At 38.4% G+C, this 21965-nt stretch overlaps 11 non-coding genes across 11 annotated transcripts; all 11 read right to left on the bottom strand.

The window, feature by feature from the left end:
- Positions 1 to 9216: 9216 nt before the first annotated feature.
- On the bottom strand, positions 9217 to 9288 carry trnag-ucc (transfer RNA glycine (anticodon UCC)). The gene has a single exon. It is a non-coding gene; the product is annotated as a tRNA-Gly (tRNA).
- A 1720-nt stretch (positions 9289 to 11008) lies between these two features.
- trnag-ucc (transfer RNA glycine (anticodon UCC)) lies at positions 11009 to 11080 on the bottom strand. The gene has a single exon. It is a non-coding gene; the product is annotated as a tRNA-Gly (tRNA).
- Positions 11081 to 11677: 597 nt separating this feature from the next.
- On the bottom strand, positions 11678 to 11749 carry trnag-ucc (transfer RNA glycine (anticodon UCC)). The gene has a single exon. It is a non-coding gene; the product is annotated as a tRNA-Gly (tRNA).
- A 597-nt stretch (positions 11750 to 12346) lies between these two features.
- On the bottom strand, positions 12347 to 12418 carry trnag-ucc (transfer RNA glycine (anticodon UCC)). The gene has a single exon. It is a non-coding gene; the product is annotated as a tRNA-Gly (tRNA).
- Positions 12419 to 13015: 597 nt separating this feature from the next.
- Positions 13016 to 13087, bottom strand: trnag-ucc (transfer RNA glycine (anticodon UCC)). Its single transcript has one exon. It is a non-coding gene; the product is annotated as a tRNA-Gly (tRNA).
- A 597-nt stretch (positions 13088 to 13684) lies between these two features.
- Positions 13685 to 13756, bottom strand: trnag-ucc (transfer RNA glycine (anticodon UCC)). Its single transcript has one exon. It is a non-coding gene; the product is annotated as a tRNA-Gly (tRNA).
- Positions 13757 to 16384: 2628 nt separating this feature from the next.
- Positions 16385 to 16456, bottom strand: trnag-ucc (transfer RNA glycine (anticodon UCC)). Its single transcript has one exon. It is a non-coding gene; the product is annotated as a tRNA-Gly (tRNA).
- A 3051-nt stretch (positions 16457 to 19507) lies between these two features.
- Positions 19508 to 19579, bottom strand: trnag-ucc (transfer RNA glycine (anticodon UCC)). The gene has a single exon. It is a non-coding gene; the product is annotated as a tRNA-Gly (tRNA).
- Positions 19580 to 20176: 597 nt separating this feature from the next.
- Positions 20177 to 20248, bottom strand: trnag-ucc (transfer RNA glycine (anticodon UCC)). Its single transcript has one exon. It is a non-coding gene; the product is annotated as a tRNA-Gly (tRNA).
- A 597-nt stretch (positions 20249 to 20845) lies between these two features.
- trnag-ucc (transfer RNA glycine (anticodon UCC)) lies at positions 20846 to 20917 on the bottom strand. Its single transcript has one exon. It is a non-coding gene; the product is annotated as a tRNA-Gly (tRNA).
- Positions 20918 to 21514: 597 nt separating this feature from the next.
- trnag-ucc (transfer RNA glycine (anticodon UCC)) lies at positions 21515 to 21586 on the bottom strand. The gene has a single exon. It is a non-coding gene; the product is annotated as a tRNA-Gly (tRNA).
- Between the last annotated feature and the right edge of the window lie 379 nt (positions 21587 to 21965).

Raw genomic sequence — 21965 nt, 5'->3', positions numbered from 1 at the left:
AGTTCAGAGAAAAGGAAAGATTGGCCTGGCCCACTAGGATCCCTCTTTATGTTTGTGAACTTTATAGTCTATACGTCTAGAGTGATGTGATAATCAAACACTCTAGAAGTCTAGAACGAAAGAGTATATAAGAGAATTGACAGAGTGTGTGTACCTTCAGTGCTGAATGATGAGCAGAGACAGAGTTAATCCTTAAGTGGTGGTGGTGGAGATTAAGTGGCATCGGAGTCTGTGTCTCTCTTTACTAGCTTCGTCAAAGCATGTTGCTTTTGTAGCTGTTTCAGCAGATTTTAATTGCTGTTTTGGGCAGTAGATGGGATCTTTGATCCAAGACACAACTTACATTTAACTAAAATGTTCTTTTCTTTGTGCTCGACAAAAGAAAAGTAGGGGGAATATCTCCATGTTAACAAACTCGAGTGCAGCTACGCCATGATCAGACACGCCCCACCTACCCTCCCTCCCCACACCCAGACACACACAGAGCGCGCGTCTCTCTTCTCCGGCTTGTCAATCAATCAATCAATCAATCAATCAATCAATCAATGTTTATTTATATAGCCCTAAATCACAAGTGTCTCAAAGGGCTGCACAAGCCACAACAACATCCTCGGTACAAAGCCCACATAAGGGCAAGGAAAACTCACCCCAGTGGGACTTCGATGTGAATGACTATGAGAAACCTTGGAGAGGACCGCATATGTGGGTAACCCCCCCCCCCCTCCTCTAGGGGAGACCGAAAGCAATGGATGTCGAGTAGGTCTGACATAGTATTGTGAAAGTCCAGTCCATAGTGGATCTAACATAATAGTGAGAGTCCAGTCCATAGTGGGGCCAGCAGGAAACCATCCCGAGCGGAGACGGGTCGGCAGCGCAGAGATGTCCCCAACCGATGCACAGGCGAGCGGTCCACCCTGGGTCCCAACTCTGGACAGCCGCACTTCATCCATGGCCACCGAACCTGTGTGTCCCCCCCTCCTCCACAAGAGAGAGGGGGGCAGAGGAGAAAAGAAAAGAAACGGCAGATCAACTAGTCTAAAGAGGGGTCTATTTAAAGGCTAAAGTATACAAATGAGTTTTAAGATGATAAAACACACACAGATTTTCTGTTTCTAACCGATACCACGTAAAAAATAACGTAACATAACGCAGTAACGCATCATGTAGTAACGGTAACTGAGTTACTGAATATAAAAAATGACGCGTTAGATTACTAGTTACAGTAACACGTTACTTAGTCCCAACACTGATTACAACACAGTTAGCGAGACGTTTGATGTAACATCAATATAAGATGAGCTGGTCTCTCCTGGAGGGAAACTCTGCTGCCATCTTCAGCACAGTTCTCCACCTCCACCTGCTACAATTGATGTGGTTGTAAGTCAACAAGACAGCGTCAGAATTTGATTGATTGATTGATTGAAACTTTTATTAGCATAATGCACAATACAGTACATATTCCGTACAATTGACCACTAAATGGTAACACCCGAATACGTTTTTCAACTTGCTTAAGTCGGGATCCACGTTAATCAATTCATGGTAAAAGAAGCATAGCAAGTTCCATCCATCCATCCATTTTCTACCGCTTGTCCCTTTTGGGGTTGCGGGGGGTGCTGGAGCCTTAGTCAGCTGCATTCGGGCGGAAGGCGGAGTACACGCTGGACAAGTCGCAACCTCATCACAGGGCCAACACAGATAGACAACACTCACATTCACACACTAGGGCCAATTTAGTGTTGCCAATCAACCTATCCCCAGGTGCATGTTTTTGGAGGTGGGAGGAAGCCGGAGTACCCGGAAGGAACCCACGCAGTCACGGGGAGAACATGCAAACTCCACACAGAAATATCCAGAGCCCGGGATTGAACTCAGGACCTTCGTATTGTGAGGCACATGCACTAACCCCTGTCCCACCGTGCTGCCCGCATAGCGAGTTCAATACAGTAAATATATATTCTTACAGATGAAAGCAACAACAACCAGCACAACAATAAAAAATAATTGATATCAAATAGAAAGAATCAACATCACACAGCAAACAACCCAAATATAAGTACACACACAAACACACACTACTATTTCGAGGGAATGATTCACAAATCAATGATTGAAGGGAAAAAGTTTGTGATGTGTATTTCTGGTCTTGTCATCCTCGTCCGGACAGAAGGGCGACACGGCAGTGCGGCTGGATCAAAAGAGACGTCCGAGACGCTTTGCTAAACAAAAAGTTGCTTTATTACAAGCGAGCGTCATTATACAGGTCTGCAGTATCTGGAGGAGGTTAAGTCAAAAATGAGGCACTCCTAATTCGGAGGAGCCGCACCGCAGTCTTATATTCCTTCTTTCTCTGTCTGGGTGTGTGTTAATTCAGGAGAGTACAACATGACCATGTAAGGAGATGTAAGTGACTGGGAAGACAACAGCTTGTAGGTTGACGTTTAAGATAAACATGGAGTCTCTCCTCCAGGACAGAGCTATCACTTTTGCATTCCGAAGTCTGAATGTATTGCCTCTTCTCATGAGAGAGTTAACCAATTAAGGCTCCTTAATTTATTATGGGCTCAACAACGATTTACTTAAACCTGGTGGTTCGCTTTCTCCAAGTTGAATATAAACATTCACCATATGTTGAACATAATATGAGTTAATTAATACACTTCATTTACCCTGTTTTTGCACAAATGGAGTACAGCCATTGAAGCACATTCGATCTCTTCATTGTCTAGCGCTGAAACAATCCACTGAAAAGATTCAACAGAACTCAGATAATGCTGCTCCGTCTGGGCACTGACATCACATAGGCACATAGACACTCTGGTCTCATGAAACATCTCATCTCTATATGCCAGATATTTGATTTTATTATTTTTTTAATGAAAAAATTACTTCCCCTCGTTAATAATTAATTAATAATTACATTTATTAAAGAGTAATTCTGTTAGTAATGTAATTACTTTTTTGATAAGTAACAATTGTCAATTACTTTAAAAAAAATTATGTTCCTAACTGCATTTGAGACAGTAATCTTTTTTTTTTTTTTTTCAAGCGAAATGCTAATCATTGACACCGGTATATGCTCCTGCCTCCATGTACTGGATAAGCTTTTGCATAGAAAATGATATTCCAGTGTTGCAGATATGTCTCCTGTGCTTTCTGCTACGGGTGATTAATGACTTCATTTCCCATTATTAAAGACTAGAGGAGCGCTGCAGGCTACAGATATAGGGCCTCGTCATAAATCTTAGCCAAATGAACAGTCAAATAATCGCTCATCGGAAATGAAATCTGGGTTCATTAATACTGACACCCAGACACGCACGCACACACACACACACACACACACACACACACACACACACACACACGCACACACACACACCAGTCTGGGGCATGAAGTCACACACCCGCATGAATACACACACAAATAGATGCACAGAGAATGAGGACTTGGGGCTTTGGTCTAGTCTGCCACCTTGGCGCACCACTCAACAATGACAGACTCATCATTAGAGGAGAAGACACACACACACACACACACACACACACACGCTTGCACACACACACACACACACACACACACACACACACACACACACACACACACACACACACACACGCATACACATACACATTCACACACACACAGACTTGCACACAAATATGCAGGCTCATTGTGTGTGTAATCTCCCACACGGAGCACTGACCCATAGGTATAAGACAAAGTGATGACAGGCTATGAGTGGAGCTGTAAATAAAAATCTTGCCACAATCTTTGACGCCAACCCTTTTGTGACAACCCGTATAAACGTGGATTTTAAACGTCTCTTTTATTACTCACAGTGTGCTAATATCTGGATGATATTTTGCTTAATATCCATCTCCTGTCTGAATTCATTTTTTTTATGTTCATTGGATGCCTTCAAATTGTTTTATATTTTTGTTGCTCCACTAATTTAAGTTGATTTACTGATATTTTCTCATATATATTTGTATGTTATATTGTTTTTTTGTATGAACATCTGATAAATGTAAAGACATGCAATTAAACAATTGAAAAAACCCCCACTTCTTTTAGAATGTTGCTATTATTCACAATCATTATGAAATAAATGACGACGGATATATATTTTTTAATGCATTCTATATATGAAATAAACATTAATAAAAGTCTACTTACAGTGGAGCCAAGAGGAGGTCCTCTATTCCGCCCCAAAAGAATCCAATAGCCATTAAAAAAGAGCCAACAATACTCCATTTACGCTTAATGACTTAAATATTAACCAAGTGATATTGTTATGATAAGCGCTGACGCAGACAAACTATTTATAGTGGCGTTCTGATCACTTCCTGTGCGTGCCGATGTTTACATCATCGTCTGCTGTTTCCTCGCTTCCTTGCTACCTGGATGTTTATTGTAGATAATAAAATCATGCATGTCACTTGGAAAGTGGATGGATCAGAATGTAATCGGACAAGTTGGTACACTTTGACAGCCATTTTCCCCACCTTGTTTCTTCATCTTAACGGGAATATATGAACATCCCAGCAATCCGCATCCTAATGACAGCCGACATTGTACAGTAAGTGAACCACCAGGTTTAAGTAAATAATGGTCGAGCCCATAATAAATTAAGGAGCCTAAGTTGGACATTCGTATGTGGACTGGGTTAACTCTCTCACGAGAGGAGGCAATAAATTCAGACTTCGTAATGCAAAAATGATAGCTCTATCCTGGAGGAGAGACTCCATGTCTATCTTCACGCCAACATTTAAGTTACAACATACAGAGGTTGTTTTCTGGTCACTTACACATGAACATCTCCTTGCATGGTCAGGTTGTACTCTCCTGAATTAACACACACCCAGACAGAGAAAGAAGGAATATTAAACTGTGGTTTGGCTCCTCCAAGTTAGTAGAGACTACAGATGCGCGGACAGGCAATTATTTCATCCACAACCGCATCACAAAAGTCGTCATCCACCCGCCATCCACCCGAACTAACATTTTATCAAAACCACAACCGCCCGCCACCCGCCACCCGCCACCCACCCGTTGTTATATATCTAATATAGACGATGCAAGGCATTAGTGAGGTTAGAAAGCTTTTGCCTGTTAAAGAAAGGAGACTGATCCAATGCAGCAGAGACATTTAATGAGTGCCACGCATTAATATCTCTTGACCACGCATTAGAGGCTAAGAGATATTAATGCATGATAATATTATTTATCATTATTACGACGTCTCTTTTGATCCAGCCGCACTGCCGTGTCACTCTTCTGTCCGTATTATAAATGTGCCTTTTACTACATTACATATATACTTACCATACATCATGTACATAAAACCCTAATAGAGGTGTTTGGATGTTTTTTAAGGTCTTTATAGGCGGAATTGAGCGGCTTCCATATGCTCTACTGTAAGCAGACTTTTGATCACATTTATTAAATACTTAGAATGCATTGAAAAAAATAACATCCATGGTCATATCTTTCTTACTGATAGTGAATGTTAGGCAAAATTCCCCAAAATGTGCAGTTCCCCTTTAAACATTTAAAAACTTCAACTCTCTGTCGTATCTGTGTTGGTATGGTAACTGCTAGTTGTGTCCCAATCCGATTGATATTGTTATTGGCGATCGATTTGATATCAGTCCAGCGCTCAAAGGATGCATAACCCATGTATACTTGACAATTAGAAATTAGCTGTTAAATCTGGGTTTTTGCTGATCAATAGTTGAGTAAAAACTTTCACCTGACTGGATGTTGCCAAGATAACACAAGTCATGCATTAGCCGGAAATGGAACCCAGGTCAACTGCTTGGAAAGCAGCTATGCAAGCCACTATACCACCAATATTTAGTCCATGGACAACTTTTGCCGTGAAATTCTAAAATCTAAAATACCGGTATACCAGGTTTTTTTCTGATCAAGGGTTGAGTAACAACTTTCCAAATCAGTTCCAACCAACCATGGGACCATGGGCCAGGTGTCAAACCCCACTCAACTTTTATCAAGTCAGCTATTCTATCCTCTATACCACCAATGCTTGGGTCATGGTTAACTTTGACCTGGAAATTTAGAAAATATAAACAAACCATTAAAAATTTGCTGGAATCTCAGTGTCGTTTGCTTATCAATGATTAAATAACAACTTTCAACGGACTGGACATTGCCAAAACAACTCAAGCCATGCACTAGCTGGGAATCAAAACCGGGTCTACTTCTTGGAAGGCAGCTATGCCAGCCACTATACACAAATGCTTGGTTCTAGGATGATTTTTTGCCTTGAAATTTCTAAAATGTAAAATAAACAAATATAAATTGGCTGTTAAGTCTGGGTTTTTTGCTGATCAATAGTTATGTAAAATCTTTCAACTGCCTGGACGTTGCCAAAATAACTCAAGCCATGCATTGGCCGGAAATGAAACCCAGGTCAACTGCTTGGAAATGCCTGTTCCTTGAGTATATTGTGCCTTAAAATCTTAAAAATTTAAATAAAACTTTGAAAATTAGCTGTAATCTATTGGTTGGTTTCTGGTAAAGGGTTGAGTAACAACTTTTCAATGAACTGGATCATTCCAAAACAGTTCCAACCAAGCATGGGCCAGGTGTTAAACCCCACTCAACTTTTATCATGTCAGCTATGCTATCCACTATACCAGTGGTTCTCAAATGGGGGTACGCGTACCCCTGGGGATACTTGAAGGTATGCTGAGGGGTACGTGAGATTTTTTTTAAATATTCTAAAAATAGCAACAATTCAAAAATCCTTTATAAATATATTTATTGAATAATACTTCGACAAAATATGAATGTAAGTTCATAAACTTAACATCTAATCAAGTAGGCTATTCCATTCATTACCATAAAGCCAAAGTTTCCCCCATTCCATGATGGTTTGACCCTACCTGGCGGTGCCACACGGCACCAACTGTCAACTATCCATGTAGAAAACAATGGAGGCTTGGTTAAAGCGTAGCAGTAATGCAGCTGAGACATGTGGACATGTTCCATAAATATTGATGTTAAAGATTTCTTTTTTTGTGAAGAAATGTTGAGAATGAAGTTCATGAATCCAGATGGATCTCTATTACAATCCCCAAAGAGGGCACTTTAAGTTGATTACTTCTATGTGTAGGAATCTTTATTTATAATTTAATCACTTGTTTATTTTTCAACAAGTTTTTAGTTATTTTTATATCTTTTTTTTCAAATAGTTCAAGAAAGACCACTACAAAAGAGCAATATTTTGCGCTTTTATACAATTTAATAAATCAGAAACTGATGACATAGTGCTGTATTTTACTTCTTTATCTATTTTTTTCAACCAAAAATGCTTTGCTCTGATTAGGGGCTACTTGAATTAAACAAATTTTCACAGGGGGTACATCACTGAAAAAAGGTTGAGAACCACTGCACTATACCACCAATGCTTGGTTTATGGTTTATTTTGACCAGGAAATTCAGAAAACATAAACAAACCATTAAAAATTAGCTGACATCTCAGTGTTGTTTGCATATCAGTGGTTGACAGACTGGACCTTATCAAAACAACTCAAGGCATCATGCACTGGCTGTGAATCAAAACCGGGTCTACTTCTTGGAAGGCAGCTATGCTAGCCACTATACACAAATACTTGGTTCTTGGATCATTTTTGCCGTGAAATTCTAGAATCTAAAATAAACAATTAGATATTGGCTGTTATCTCTGGGTTTTTTGCTGATCAATAGTTGAGTAACAACTTTTAACTGACTGGACGTTGCCAAGATAACACAAGCCATGCATTGGCAGGTCATCTGCTTGGAAGGCAGCTTTGCTAGCCACTATACCACCAATGCCTTGTCCTTGAGCAAATTGTATCTTGAAATTGGAAAAACCTAAATAAAACCTTGAAAATTAGCTGTAACCTATTGGTTGTTTTCTGATCAAAGGTTAGGTAACAACTTTTCAATGGACTGGACAATTCCAAAACATTTCCAACCAACCATGGGCCAGGTGTCAAACCCCACTCAACTTTTATCAAGTCAGCTATGCTTGGTTTATGGTTTACTTTGACCAAAAAATTCAGAAAACATAAACAAACCATTAAAAATTAGCTGGAATCTCAGTGTCGTTTGCTTATCAATGGTTGAATAACAGCTTTCAACAGACTGGACGTTGTCAAAACAACTTTAAACCATACACTGGCTGGGAATGAAAACCGGGTTTACCTCTTGGAAGGCAGCCATGCTAGCCACTATACACAAATACTTGGTTCTTGGATAATTTTTGCTTTTGAAATTCTAAAATGTAAAATAAACAATTAGACATTGACTGTTATCTCTGGGTTTTTTGCTGATCAATAGTTGAGTAAAAACTTTCAACTGACTGGACGTTGCCAAGATAACACAAGCCATGAATTGGCCGGAAATGGAACATAGGTCGACTGCTTGGAAGGTAGTTTTGCTAGACACTAGACCACCAATATTTAGTCCAATGGAAAATTTTTGCCTTGAAATTCTAAGTTCTAAAAGAAATCATAGGAAATTGGCTGCTTTCTGATCAATAGTTAAATAAGAACTTTCAACCGACTGGACGTTGCCAATATAATTTAAGCCATGCATTACCACCAATGCCTGGTACTTATATAATTTTTGCCTTGAAATTTTAAAATGTAAAATAAACCATAGGAAATTGGCTGTTATCTCTGGGTTTTTTGCTGATCAATAGTTAAGTAAAAAGTTTCAACTGAGTGGACATTGCCAAGAAACACAAGCCATTTATTGGCCTGAAACGGAACCCAGGTCAATTGCTTGGAAGGCAGCTATGCTAACCACTATTCCACCAATATTTAGTCCATGGACAATTGCTGCCTTGAAATTCTAAAATCTAAAATACACCATAGAAAATTGGCTGCTATCATCTAAAATTAGCTGGAATCTCAGGGTTGTTTGCTTATCAATGGTTGAGTAACAACTTTAAACAGACTGGACGCTGCCAAAACAACTCAAGCCATGCAATGGCTGGGAATCAAAACTGGGTCTAATTGTTGGAAGGCGGCTATGCTAGCCGCTATACAAAAATGCTTGGTTCTAGGATAATTTTTTGCTTTGAAATTTCTAAAATGTAAAATAAACAATTAGAAATAGGCTGTTAAGTCCAGGTTTTTTGCTGATCAATAGTTGAGTAAAAACTTTCAACTGACTGGACGTTGCCAATATAATGCAAGTCATGCATTGGCCGGGAATCGAACCCGGGTCAACTGCTTGGAAGGCAGCTATGCTAACCACTATACCACCAATGCCTGGTATCTTGATACATTTTGCTTTGAAATTCTAAACTGTAAAATATACCATAGGAAATTGGCTGTTATCTCTGGTTTTTTTTACTGATCAATAGTTAAGTAAAAACTTTTAACTGACTGGACATTGCCAAGATAACACAAGCCATGCATTGGCCGGAAACGGAACCCAGGTCAATTGCTTGGAAGGCAACTATGCTAGCCACTATTCCACCAATATTTAGTCCATGGACAATTGCTGCCTTGAAATTCTAAAATCTAGAATAAATTATAGGAAATTGGCTGCTATCATCTAAAATTAGCTGGGATCTCAGGGACGTTTGCTTATCAATGGTTGAGTAACAACTTTAAACGGACTGGACTTTACCAAAACAACTCAAGCAATGCAATGGTTGGGAATCAAAACTGGGTCTAATTGTTGGAAAGCAGCTATGCTAGCCGCTATACACCAATGCTTGGTTCTTGGATAATTTTTTGCTTAGAATTTTCTAAAATGTAAAATATACAATTAGAAATTGGCTGTTAAGTCTGGGTTTTTTTGCTAATCAATAGTTGAGTAAACATCTTCAACTGACTGGACTTTGCCAATGTAATGCAAGTTATGCATTGGCCGGGAATCGAACGAGGGTCAACTAATTGGAAGGCAGCTATACTAACCACTATACCACCAGAGCCTTGTACTTACATATTTTTGTCTTGAAATTCTAAAATGTAAAATTAACCATAGGAAATTGGCTGTTATCTCTGAGTTTTTTGCTGATCAATAGTTAAGTAAAAACTTTCAACTGACTGGACATTGCCAAGATAACACAAGCAATGCATTGGCCGTTAACGGAACCCAGGTCAATTGCTTTGAAGGCAGCTATGCTAGCCACTTTTCCATTAATATTTAGTCCATGGACAATTACTGCCTTAAAAATTCTAAAATCTAAAACACACCTTATGAAATTGGCTGCTATCATCTAAAATTAGCTGGAATCTCAGGGACATTTGCTTATCAATGGTTGAGTAACAACTTTAAACGGACTGGATTTTGCCAAAACAACCCAAGCCATGCACTGGCTGGGAATCAAAACTGGGTCTAATTGTTGGAAAGCAGCTATGCTAGCCGCTATACACCAATGCTTGGTTCTTGGATAATTTTTTTCTTTGAAATTTCTAAAATTTAAAATAAACAATTAGAAATAGGCTGTTGAGTCCGGGTTTTTTGCTGATCAATAGTTAAGTAAAAACTTTCAACTGACTGGATATTGCCAAGATAACACAAGCCATGCATTGGCCGGAAACGGAACCCATGTCAATTGCTTGGAAGGCAGCTATGCTAGCCACTTTTCCTCCAATATTTAGTCCATGGACAATTGCTGCCTTAAAATTCTAAAATCTAAAATACACCATAGGAAATTGGCTGCAATCATCTAAAATTAGCTGGAATCTCAGGGTTGTTTGCTTATCAATGGTTGAGTAACAACTTTAAACGGACTGGATTTTGCGAAAACAACTCAAGCCATGCACTGGCTGGGAATCAAAACTGGGTTTAATTGTTGGAAGGCAGCTATGCTAGCCGCTATACACAGATACTTGGTTTTTGGATAATTTTTTGTTTTGAAATTTGTAAAATGTAAAATAAACAATTAGAAATTGGCTTTTAAGTCCGGGTTTTTTGCTGATCAATAAATGAGTAAAAACTTTCAACTGACTGGACTTGCCAATATAATGCAAGTCATGCATTGGCCGGGAATCGAACCCAGGTCAACTGCTTGGAAGGCAGCTATGCTAACCACTATACCACCAATGCCTGGTAATTAGGTCATTTTAGATTTGAAATTCTAAAATGTAAAATTAACCATAGGAAATTGGCTGTTATCTCTGGGTTTTTTGCTGATCAATAGTTAAGTAAAAACTTTCAACTGACTGGATATTGCCAAGATAACACAAGCAATGCATTGGCCGTTAACGGAACCCAGGTCAATTGCTTGGAAGGCAGCTATGCTGGCCACATTTCCAACAATATTTGGTCCATGGACAATTGCTGCCTTGAAATTCTAAAAATCTAAAATACACCATATGAAATTGGCTGCTATCATCTAAAATTAGCTGGAATCTCAGGGACATTTGCTTATCAATGGTTGAGTAACAACTTTAAACGGACTGGATTTTGCCAAAACAACCCAAGCCATGCACTGGCTGGGAATCAAAACTGGGTCTAATTGTTGGAAAGCAGCTATGCTAGCCGCTATACACCAATGCTTGGTTCTTGGATAATTTTTTTCTTTGAAATTTCTAAAATTTAAAATAAATAATTAGAAATAGGCTGTTGAGTCCGGATTTTTTGCTGATCAATAGTTAAGTAAAAACTTTCAACTGACTGGACTTGCCAATATAATTCAAGTCATGCATTGGCCGGGAATCGAACCCGGGTCAACTGCTTGGAAGGCAGCTATGCTAACCACTATACCACCAATGCCTGGTAATAAGATTATTTTGGTCTTGAAATTCTAAAATGTAAAATTAACCATAGGAAATTGGCTGTTAAGTTTGGGTTTTTTGCTGATAAATAGTTAAGTAAAAACTTTCAACTGACTGGACATTGCCAAGATAACACAAGCCATGCATTGGCCGTTAACGGAACCCAGGTCAATTGCTTGGAAGGCATCTATGCTAGCCACTTTTCCACCAATATTTAGTCCATGGACAATTGCTGCCTTAAAAATTCTAAAATCTAAAATACACCATAGGAAATTGGCTGCCATCATCTAAAATTAGCTGGAATCTCAGGGTCGTTTGCTTATCGATGGTTGAGTAACAAATTTAAACGGACTGGACGTTGCCAAAACAACTCAAGCCATGCAGTGGCTGGGAATCAAAACTAGGTCTAATTCTTGGAGGTCAGCTATGCTAGCCACTATACACAAATGCTTGGTTCCTGGGTAATTTTTTGCCTTGAAATTTCAAAAATGTAAAATAAACAATTAGAAATTGGCTTTTAAGTCCGGGTTTTTTGCTGATCAATAAATGAGTAAAAACTTTCAACTGACTGGACTTGCCAATATAATGCAAGTCATGCATTGGCCGGGAATCGAACCCGGGTCAACTGCTTGGAAGGCAGCTATGCTAACCACTATACCACCAATGCCTGGTAATTTGGTAATTTTAGATTTGAAATTCTAAAATGTAAAATTAACCATAGGAAATTGGCTGTTATCTCTGGGTTTTTTGCTGATCAATAGTTAAGTAAAAACTTTGAACTGACTGGATATTGCCAAGATAACACAAGCAATGCATTGGCCGTTAACGGAACCCAGGTCAATTGCTTGGAAGGCAGCTATGCTGGCCACATTTCCAACAATATTTGGTCCATGGACAATTGCTGCCTTGGAATTCTAAAAATCTAAAATACACCATATGAAATTGGCTGCTATCATCTAAAATTAGCTGGAATCTCAGGGACATTTGCTTATCAATGGTTGAGTAACAACTTTAAACGGACTGGATTTTGCCAAAACAACCCAAGCCATGCACTGGCTGGGAATCAAAACTGGGTTTGATTGTTGGAAGGCAGCTATGCTAGCCGCTATACACAGATACTTGGTTTTTGGATAATTTTTTGTTTTGAAATTTGTAAAATGTAAAATAAACAATTAGAAATTGGCTTTTAAGTCCGGGTTTTTTGCTGATCAATAAATGAGTAAAAACTTTCAACTGACTGGACTTGCCAATATAATGCAAGTCATGCATTGGCCGGGAATCGAACCCAGGTCAACTGCTTGGAAGGCAGCTATGCTAACCACTATACCACCAATGCCTGGTAATAAGATTATTTTGGTCTTGAAATTCTAAAATGTAAAATTAACCATAGGAAATTGGCTGTTAAGTTTGGGTTTTTTGCTGATAAATAGTTAAGTAAAAACTTTCAACTGACTGGACATTGCCAAGATAACACAAGCCATGCATTGGCCGTTAACGGAACCGAGGTCAATTGCTTGGAAGGCATCTATGCTAGCCACTTTTCCACCAATATTTAGTCCATGGACAATTGCTGCCTTAAAATTTCTAAAATCTAAAATACACCATAGGAAATTGGCTGCCATCATCTAAAATTAGCTGGAATCTCAGGGTCGTTTGCTTATCGATGGTTGAGTAACAAATTTAAACGGACTGGACGTTGCCAAAACAACTCAAGCCATGCACTGGCTGGGAATCAAAACTGGGTTTAATTGTTGGAAGGCAGCTATGCTAGCCGCTATACACAGATACTTGGTTTTTGGATAATTTTTTGTTTTGAAATTTGTAAAATGTAAAATAAACAATTAGAAATTGGCTTTTAAGTCCGGGTTTTTTGCTGATCAATAAATGAGTAAAAACTTTCAACTGACTGGACTTGCCAATATAATGCAAGTCATGCATTGGCCGGGAATCGAACCCAGGTCAACTGCTTGGAAGGCAGCTATGCTAACCACTATACCACCAATGCCTGGTAATTAGGTCATTTTAGATTTGAAATTCTAAAATGTAAAATTAACCATAGGAAATTGGCTGTTATCTCTGGGTTTTTTGCTGATCAATAGTTAAGTAAAAACTTTCAACTGACTGGATATTGCCAAGATAACACAAGCAATGCATTGGCCGTTAACGGAACCCAGGTCAATTGCTTGGAAGGCAGCTATGCTGGCCACATTTCCAACAATATTTGGTCCATGGACAATTGCTGCCTTGAAATTCTAAAAATCTAAAATACACCATATGAAATTGGCTGCTATCATCTAAAATTAGCTGGAATCTCAGGGACATTTGCTTATCAATGGTTGAGTAACAACTTTAAACGGACTGGATTTTGCCAAAACAACCCAAGCCATGCACTGGCTGGGAATCAAAACTGGGTCTAATTGTTGGAAAGCAGCTATGCTAGCCGCTATACACCAATGCTTGGTTCTTGGATAATTTTTTTCTTTGAAATTTCTAAAATTTAAAATAAATAATTAGAAATAGGCTGTTGAGTCCGGATTTTTTGCTGATCAATAGTTAAGAAAAAAACTTTGAACTGACTGGATATTGCCAAGATAACACAAGCAATGCATTGGCCGTTAACGGAACCCAGGTCAATTGCTTGGAAGGCAGCTATGCTGGCCACATTTCCAACAATATTTGGTCCATGGACAATTGCTGCCTTGAAATTCTAAAAATCTAAAATACACCATATGAAATTGGCTGCTATCATCTAAAATTAGCTGGAATCTCAGTGACATTTGCTTATCAATGGTTGAGTAACAACTTTAAACAAACTGGATTTTGCCAAAACAACCCAAGCCATGCACTGGCTGGGAATCAAAACTGGGTTTAATTGTTGGAAGGCAGCTATGCTAGCCGCTATACACAGATACTTGGTTTTTGGATAATTTTTTGTTTTGAAATTTGTAAAATGTAAAATAAACAATTAGAAATTGGCTTTTAAGTCCGGGTATTTTGCTGATCAATAAATGAGTAAAAACTTTCAACTGACTGGACTTGCCAAGATAACACAAGCAATGCATTGGCCGTTAACGGAACCCAGGTCAATTGCTTTGAAGGCAGCTATGCTAGCCACTTTTCCATTAATATTTAGTCCATGGACAATTACTGCCTTGAAATTCTAAAATCTAAAATACACCATAAGAAATTGGCTGCTATCATCTAAAATTAGCTGGAATCTCAGAGTCGTTTGCTTATCAATGGTTAAATAAAGACTTTCAACAGACTGGACGTTGCCAAAACAACTCAAGCCATGCACTGGCTGGGAGTCAAAACTGGGTTTAATTGTTGGAAGGCAGCTATGCTAGCCGCTATACACAAATACTTGGTTTTTGGATAATTTTTTGTTTTGAAATTTCTAAAATGTAAAATAAACAATAAGAAATTGGCTGTTAAGTCCGGGTTTTTTGCTGATCAATAGTTGAGTAAAAACTTTCAACTGACTGGACGTTGCCAATACAATGCAAGTCATGCATTGGCCGGGAATCGAACCCAGGCCAATTGCTTGGAAGGCAGCTATGCTAACCACTATACCACCAGTGCCTAGTAATTAGGTAATTTTAGATTTGAAATTCTAAAATGTAAAATTAACCATAGGAAATTGGCTGTTATCTCTGGGTTTTTTGCTGATCAATAGTTAAGTAAAAACTTTCAACTGACTGGATATTGCCAAGATAACACAAGCAGTGCATTGGCCGTTAACGGAACCGAGGTCCATTGCTTGGAAGGCAGCTATGCTGGCCACATTTCCAACAATATTTGGTCCATGGACAATTGCTGCCTTGAAATTCTAAAAATCTAAAATACACCATATGAAATTGGCTGCTATCATCTAAAATTAGCTGGAATCTCAGGGACATTTGCTTATCAATGGTTGAGTAACAACTTTAAACGGACTGGATTTTGCCAAAACAACCCAAGCCATGCACTGGCTGGGAATCAAAACTGGGTCTAATTGTTGGAAAGCAGCTATGCTAGCCGCTATACACCAATGCTTGGTTCTTGGATAATTTTTTTCTTTGAAATTTCTAAAATTTAAGATAAACAATTAGAAATAGGCTGTTGAGTCCGGGTTTTTTGCTGATCAATAGTTAAGTAAAAACTTTCAACTGACTGGACATTGCCAAGATAACACAAGCAATGCATTGGCCGTTAACGGAACCCAGGTCAATTGCTTTGAAGGCAGCTATGCTAGCCACTTTTCCATTAATATTTAGTCCATGGACAATTACTGCCTTAAAAATTCTAAAATCTAAAATACACCTTATGAAATTGGCTGCTATCATCTAAAATTAGCTGGAATCTCAGGGACATTTGCTTATCAATGGTTGAGTAACAACTTTAAACAAACTGGATTTTGCCAAAACAACCCAAGCCATGCACTGGCTGGGAATCAAAACTGGGTTTAATTGTTGGAAGGCAGCTATGCTAGCCGCTATACACAGATACTTGGTTTTTGGATAATTTTTTGTTTTGAAATTTGTAAAATGTAAAATAAACAATTAGAAATTGGCTTTTAAGTCCGGGTATTTTGCTGATCAATAAATGAGTAAAAACTTTCAACTGACTGGACTTGCCAATATAATGCAAGTCATGCATTGGCCGGGAATCGAACCCGGGTCAACTGCTTGGAAGGCAGCTATGCTAACCACTATACCACCAATGCCTGGTAATTTGGTAATTGTAGATTTGAAATTCTAAAATGTAAAATTAACCATAGGAAATTGGCTGTTATCTCTGGGTTTTTTGCTGATCAATAGTTAAGTAAAAACTTTCAACTGACTGGATATTGCCAAGATAACACAAGCAATGCATTGGCCGTTAACGGAACCCAGGTCAATTGCTTGGAAGGCAGCTATGCTGGCCACATTTCCAACAATATTTGGTCCATGGACATTTGCTGCCTTGGAATTCTAAAAATCTAAAATACACCATATGAAATTGGCTGCTATCATCTAAAATCAGCTGGAATCTCAGGGACATTTGCTTATCAATGGTTGAGTAACAACTTTAAACGGACTGGATTTTGCCAAAACAACCCAAGCCATGCACTGGCTGGGAATCAAAACTGGGTTTGATTGTTGGAAGGCAGCTATGCTAGCCGCTATACACAGATACTTGGTTTTTGGATAATTTTTTGTTTTGAAATTTGTAAAATGTAAAATAAACAATTAGAAATTGGCTTTTAAGTCCGGGTTTTTTGCTGATCAATAAATGAGTAAAAACTTTCAACTGACTGGACTTGCCAATATAATGCAAGTCATGCATTGGCCGGGAATAGAACCCAGGTCAACTGCTTGGAAGGCAGCTATGCTAACCACTATACCACCAATGCCTGGTAATAAGATTATTTTGGTCTTGAAATTCTAAAATGTAAAATTAACCATAGGAAATTGGCTGTTAAGTTTGGGTTTTTTGCTGATAAATAGTTAAGTAAAAACTTTCAACTGACTGGACATTGCCAAGATAACACAAGCCATGCATTGGCCGTTAACGGAACCGAGGTCAATTGCTTGGAAGGCATCTATGCTGGCCACATTTCCACCAATATTTAGTCCATGGACAATTGCTGCCTTAAAAATTCTAAAATCTAAAATACACCATATGAAATTGGCTGCTATCATCTAAAATTAGCTGGAATCTCAGGGACATTTGCTTATCAATGGTTGAGTAACAACTTTAAACGGACTGGACGTTGCCAAAACAACCCAAGCCATGCACTGGCTGGGAATCAAAACTGGGTCTAATTGTTGGAAAGCAGCTATGCTAGCCGCTATACACCAATGCTTGGTTCTTGGATAATTTTTTTCTTTGAAATTTCTAAAATTTAAAATAAATAATTAGAAATAGGCTGTTGAGTCCGGATTTTTTGCTGATCAATAGTTAAGTAAAAACTTTCAACTGACTGGACTTGCCAATATAATTCAAGTCATGCATTGGCCGGGAATCGAACCCGGGTCAACTGCTTGGAAGGTAGCTATGCTAACCACTATACCACCAATGCCTGGTAATAAGATTATTTTGGTCTTGAAATTCTAAAATGTAAAATTAACCATAGGAAATTGGCTGTTAAGTTTGGGTTTTTTGCTGATAAATAGTTAAGTAAAAACTTTCAACTGACTGGACATTGCCAAGATAACACAAGCCATGCATTGGCCGTTAACGGAACCCAGGTCAATTGCTTGGAAGGCATCTATGCTAGCCACTTTTCCACCAATATTTAGTCCATGGACAATTGCTGCCTTAAAAATTCTAAAATCTAAAATACACCATAGGAAATTGGCTGCCATCATCTAAAATTAGCTGGAATCTCAGGGTCGTTTGCTTATCGATGGTTGAGTAACAAATTTAAACGGACTGGACGTTGCCAAAACAACTCAAGCCATGCAGTGGCTGGGAATCAAAACTAGGTCTAATTCTTGGAGGTCAGCTATGCTAGCCACTATACACAAATGCTTGGTTCCTGGGTAATTTTTTGCCTTGAAATTTCAAAAATGTAAAATAAACAATTAGAAATTGGCTGTTAAGTCAGGTGTTTTTGCTGATCAATAGTTGAGTAAAAACTTTCAATTGACTGGACGTTGCCAATATAATGCAAGTCATGCATTGACCGGGAATCCAACACGGGTTTACTGCTTGGAAGGTAGCTATGCTAACAACTATACCACCAATGCCTTGTAATATGATAGTTTTTGCTTTGAATTTCTAAAATCTAAAATAAAGCATAGGAAATTGGCTGCTATCTCTGGGTTTTTTGCTGATCAATAGTTAAGTAAAAACTTTCAATTGACTGGACGTTGCCAAGATAACACAAGCCATTCATTGGCTGGAAACGGAACCCAGGTCAATTGCTTGAAGGCAGCTATGCTAGCCACTTTTCCACCAATATTTAGTCCATGGACAATTGCTGCCTTGAAATTTTTAAATCTAAAATACACCATAGGAAATTGGCTGCTATCATCTGGAAGTAGCTGGAATCATATGGACTTTTGCTTATCAATGGTTGAGTAACAACTTTAAACAGACTGGAAATTGCCAAAACAACTCAAGCCATGCACTGGCTGGGAATGAAAACTGGGTCTAATTGTTGGAAGGCAGCTATGCTAGCCGCTATACACAAATGCTTGGTTCTTGGAGAATATTTTGCCTTGAAATTTCGAAAATATACAATTAGAAATTGGCTGTTATCTCTGGGTTTTTTGCTGATCAATAGTTAAGTAAATACTTTCAACTGACTGGATATTGCCAAGATAACACAAGCCATGCATTGGCCAGAAACGGAACCCAGGTCAATTGCTTGGAAGGCATCTATGCTAGCCACTTTTCCACCAATATTTAGTCCATGGACAATTGCTGCCTTAAAAATTCTAAAATCTAAAATACACCATAGGAAATTGGCTGCCATCATCTAAAATTAGCTGGAATCTCAGGGTCGTTTGCTTATCGATGGTTGAGTAACAAATTTAAACGGACTGGACGTTGCCAAAACAACTCAAGCCATGCACTGGCTGGGAATCAAAACTGGGTTTAATTGTTGGAAGGCAGCTATGCTAGCCGCTATACACAGATACTTGGTTTTTTGGATAATTTTTTGTTTTGAAATTTGTAAAATGTAAAATAAACAATTAGAAATTGGCTTTTAAGTCCGGGTTTTTTGCTGATCAATAAATGAGTAAAAACTTTCAACTGACTGGACTTGCCAATATAATGCAAGTCATGCATTGGCCGGGAATCGAACCCAGGTCAACTGCTTGGAAGGCAGCTATGCTAACCACTATACCACCAATGCCTGGTAATCAGGTCATTTTAGATTTGAAATTCTAAAATGTAAAATTAACCATAGGAAATTGGCTGTTATCTCTGGGTTTTTTGCTGATCAATAGTTAAGTAAAAACTTTCAACTGACTGGATATTGCCAAGATAACACAAGCAATGCATTGGCCGTTAACGGAACCGAGGTCCATTGCTTGGAAGGCAGCTATGCTGGCCACATTTCCAACAATATTTGGTCCATGGACAATTGCTGCCTTGAAATTCTAAAAATCTAAAATACACCATATGAAATTGGCTGCTATCATCTAAAATTAGCTGGAATCTCAGTGACATTTGCTTATCAATGGTTGAGTAACAACTTTAAACAAACTGGATTTTGCCAAAACAACCCAAGCCATGCACTGGCTGGGAATCAAAACTGGGTTTAATTGTTGGAAGGCAGCTATGCTAGCCGCTATACACAGATACTTGGTTTTTGGATAATTTTTTGTTTTGAAATTTGTAAAATGTAAAATAAACAATTAGAAATTGGCTTTTAAGTCCGGGTATTTTGCTGATCAATAAATGAGTAAAAACTTTCAACTGACTGGACTTGCCAATATAATGCAAGTCATGCATTGGCCGGGAATCGAACCCGGGTCAACTGCTTGGAAGGCAGCTATGCTAACCACTATACCACCAATGCCTGGTAATTTGGTAATTTTAGATTTGAAATTCTAAAATGTAAAATTAACCATAGGAAATTGGCTGTTATCTCTGGGTTTTTTGCTGATCAATAGTTAAGTAAAAACTTTGAACTGACTGGATATTGCCAAGATAACACAAGCAATGCATTGGCCGTTAACGGAACCCAGGTCAATTGCTTGGAAGGCAGCTATGCTGGAAACATTTCCAACAATATTTGGTCCATGGACAATTGCTGCCTTGGAATTCTAAAAATCTAAAATACACCATATGAAATTGGCTGCTATCATCTAAAATTAGCTGGAATCTCAGGGACATTTGCTTATCAATGGTTGAGTAACAACTTTAAACGGACTGGATTTTGCCAAAACAACTCAAGCCATGCACTGGCTGGGAATCAAAACTGGGTTTGATTGTTGGAAGGCAGCTATGCTAGCCGCTATACACAGATACTTGGTTTTTGGATAATTTTTTGTTTTGAAATTTGTAAAATGTAAAATAAACAATTAGAAATTGGCTTTTAAGTCCGGGTTTTTTGCTGATCAATAAATGAGTAAAAACTTTCAACTGACTGGACTTGCCAATATAATGCAAGTCATGCATTGGCCGGGAATCGAACCCAGGTCAACTGCTTGGAAGGCAGCTATGCTAACCACTATACCACCAATGCCTGGTAATAAGATTATTTTGGTCTTGAAATTCTAAAATGTAAAATTAACCATAGGAAATTGGCTGTTAAGTTTGGGTTTTTTGCTGATAAATAGTTAAGTAAAAACTTTCAACTGACTGGACATTGCCAAGATAACACAAGCCATGCATTGGCCGTTAACGGAACCGAGGTCAATTGCTTGGAAGGCATCTATGCTAGCCACTTTTCCACCAATATTTAGTCCATGGACAATTGCTGCCTTAAAATTTCTAAAATCTAAAATACACCATAGGAAATTGGCTGCCATCATCTAAAATTAGCTGGAATCTCAGGGTCGTTTGCTTATCGATGGTTGAGTAACAAATTTAAACGGACTGGACGTTGCCAAAACAACTCAAGCCATGCACTGGCTGGGAATCAAAACTGGGTTTAATTGTTGGAAGGCAGCTATGCTAGCCGCTATACACAGATACTTGGTTTTTGGATAATTTTTTGTTTTGAAATTTGTAAAATGTAAAATAAACAATTAGAAATTGGCTTTTAAGTCCGGGTTTTTTGCTGATCAATAAATGAGTAAAAACTTTCAACTGACTGGACTTGCCAATATAATGCAAGTCATGCATTGGCCGGGAATCGAACCCAGGTCAACTGCTTGGAAGGCAGCTATGCTAACCACTATACCACCAATGCCTGGTAATTAGGTCATTTTAGATTTGAAATTCTAAAATGTAAAATTAACCATAGGAAATTGGCTGTTATCTCTGGGTTTTTTGCTGATCAATAGTTAAGTAAAAACTTTCAACTGACTGGATATTGCCAAGATAACACAAGCAATGCATTGGCCGTTAACGGAACCCAGGTCAATTGCTTGGAAGGCAGCTATGCTGGCCACATTTCCAACAATATTTGGTCCATGGACAATTGCTGCCTTGAAATTCTAAAAATCTAAAATACACCATATGAAATTGGCTGCTATCATCTAAAATTAGCTGGAATCTCAGGGACATTTGCTTATCAATGGTTGAGTAACAACTTTAAACGGACTGGATTTTGCCAAAACAACCCAAGC

Source organism: Entelurus aequoreus, linkage group LG04 (assembly GCF_033978785.1).
Source record: "Entelurus aequoreus isolate RoL-2023_Sb linkage group LG04, RoL_Eaeq_v1.1, whole genome shotgun sequence".
Taxonomy (NCBI): Eukaryota; Metazoa; Chordata; class Actinopteri; order Syngnathiformes; family Syngnathidae; genus Entelurus; species Entelurus aequoreus.
Note: the sequence above shows the minus strand (reverse complement) of the source record. Positions and strands in the feature narration are given on the sequence as shown.